The sequence below is a fragment of the Carassius auratus genome, unplaced genomic scaffold (genome assembly GCF_003368295.1).
Source record: "Carassius auratus strain Wakin unplaced genomic scaffold, ASM336829v1 scaf_tig00054226, whole genome shotgun sequence".
Classification (NCBI taxonomy): Eukaryota; Metazoa; Chordata; class Actinopteri; order Cypriniformes; family Cyprinidae; genus Carassius; species Carassius auratus.
In genome coordinates, this window is record NW_020527303.1 from 25,001 (window position 1) to 27,343 (window position 2,343).

The 2,343-nt window shown below is 40.2% G+C and overlaps 1 non-coding gene and 2 pseudogenes across 1 annotated transcript; all 3 read left to right on the forward strand.

Annotated features, from left to right (window-relative positions):
- The first annotated feature begins 376 nt into the window (after positions 1-376).
- LOC113090337 (uncharacterized) lies at positions 377-495 on the forward strand (annotated as a pseudogene).
- Positions 496-1,226: 731 nt separating this feature from the next.
- Positions 1,227-1,345, forward strand: LOC113090315 (5S ribosomal RNA). The gene has a single exon (XR_003287004.1). It is a non-coding gene; the product is annotated as a 5S ribosomal RNA (ribosomal RNA).
- A 645-nt stretch (positions 1,346-1,990) lies between these two features.
- Positions 1,991-2,110, forward strand: LOC113090336 (uncharacterized; annotated as a pseudogene).
- Positions 2,111-2,343: the final 233 nt, after the last annotated feature.

A 2,343-nucleotide genomic window follows, 5' to 3' on the forward strand; every position in this document is an offset into this window, starting at 1 on the left:
CAGGTGCTTTAAGCTTTTTGGACATTTTTCACTTAGTATATAATAATTTTGCCAAAAAAATAAGTCAATGCCCGATCTCTGAATATTTGCAGGTTTGGGCCTGGTTAGTACTTTGATGGAGACTGCCTGGGAATACCAGGTGCTTTAAGCTTTTTGGAAAATTTCACGAATTATATAATAATCTTGCCAAAAAAAAAAAAAGAGTCAATGCCCGATCTCTGAATCTTAGCAGGTTTGGGCCTGGTTAGTACTTTGATGAGAGACTGCCTAGGAATACCAGGTGCTTTAAGCTTTTGGGCTTTCTTTCCTACTTATATAATGTACTGGCGATAAGATTGGCTGATCTTTAAATAGCCCTCTCTTTGCAGCAGACTTCGCTTACGGCCATACCAACCTGGCTATGCCCGATCTCGTCTGATCTCGGAAGCTAAGAGGTTTGGGCCTGGTTAGTACTTGGATGGAGACCCGCCTGGGAATACCAGGTGCTGATAAGCTTTTTGGAATTTTTCACTTAGTATATAATAATTTTGCCAAAAAATAGAGTCAATGCCCGATCTCCTGAATATTAGCAGGTTTGGGCCTGGTTAGTACATGGATGGGAGACTGCCTGGGAATACCAGGTGCTTTAATCTTTTTGGAAAATTTCCACAAAATATATAATAATTCATTAAAAAAAAAAAAAAAAAAAAAGAGTCAATGCCCGATCTCTGAATCTTAGCAGGTTTAGGTCTGGTTAGTACTTTGATGAGAGACTGCCTAGGAATACCCAGGTGCTTTAAGCTTTTGGGTTTTTCTTTCCTACTTATATAATGTACTGGCGATAAGATTTGGCTGGTCTTTAAATAGCCCTCTCTTTGCGGGCAGTCTTCGCTTACGGCCATAACCAACCTGGCCATGCCCGATAAATCGTCTGATCTCGGAAGCTAAGCAGGTTTGGGCCTGGTTAGTACTTTGGATGGAAGACTGCCTGGGAATACCAGGTGCTTTAATCTTTTTGGAAAATTTCACGAAATTATATAATAATGTTGCAAAAAAAAAAAAAAAAAAAAAAGAGTCAATGCCCGATCTCTGAATCTTAGCAGGTTTAGGTCTGGTTAGTACTTTGATGAGAGACTGCCTAGGAATACCAGGTGCTTTAAGCTTTTGGGCTTTCTTTCCTACTTATATAATGTACTGGCGATAAGATTGGCTGCTCTTTAAATAGCCCTCTCTTTGCAGCAGACTTCGCTTACGGCCATACCAACCTGGCTATGCCCGATCTCGTCTGATCTCGGAAGCTAAGCAGGTTTGGGCCTGGTTAGTACTTGGATGGGAGACCGCCTGGGAATACCAGGTGCTGTAAGCTTTTTGGACATTTTTCACTTAGTATATAATAATTTTGCCAAAAAAATAGAGTCAATGCCCGATCTCTGAATATTTGCAGGTTTGGGCCTGGTTAGTACATGGATGGGAGACTGCCTGGGAATACCAGGTGCTTTAATCTTTTTGGAAAATTTCACGAATTATATAATAATCTTTCATTAAAAAAAAAAAAAAAAAAAAAAGAGTCAATGCCCGATCTCTGAATCTTAGCAGGTTTAGGTCTGGTTAGTACTTTGATGAGAGACTGCCTAGGAATACCAGGTGCTGTAAGCTTTTTGGACATTTTTCACTTAGTATATAATAATTTTGCCAAAAAAGAGTCAATGCCCGATCTCTGAATATTTGCAGGTTTGGGCCTGGTTAGTACATGGATGGGAGACTGCCTGGGAATACCAGGTGCTGTAATCTTTTTGGAAATTTTTTCACTTAGTATATAATAATTTTGCAAAAAAAAAAGAGTCAATGCCCGATCTCTGAATCTTAGCAGGTTTAGGTCTGGTTAGTACTTTGATGAGAGACTGCCTAGGAATACCAGGTGCTTTAAGCTTTTGGGCTTTCTTTCCTACTTATATAATGTACTGGCGATAGATTGGCTGCTCTTTAATAGCCCTCTCTTTGCAGCAGCTTCGCTTACGGCCATACAACCTGGCTATGCCCGATCTCGTCTGATCTCGGAAGCTAAGCAGGTTTGGGGCCTGGTTAGTACTTGGATGGGAAGACCGCCTGGGAATACCAGGTGCTGTAAGCTTTTTGGACATTTTTCACTTATTATATATAATTTTGCCAAAAAATAGAGTCTAATGCCCGATCTCTGAATATTTGCAGGTTTGGGCCTGGTTAGTACATGGATGGGAGACTGCCTGTTAATACCAGGTGCTGTAAGCTTTTTGGAAAATTTTCACTTAGTATATAATAATTTTTGCAAAAAATAGAGTCAATGCCCGATCTCTGAATATTAGCAGGTTTGGGCCTGGTTAGTAC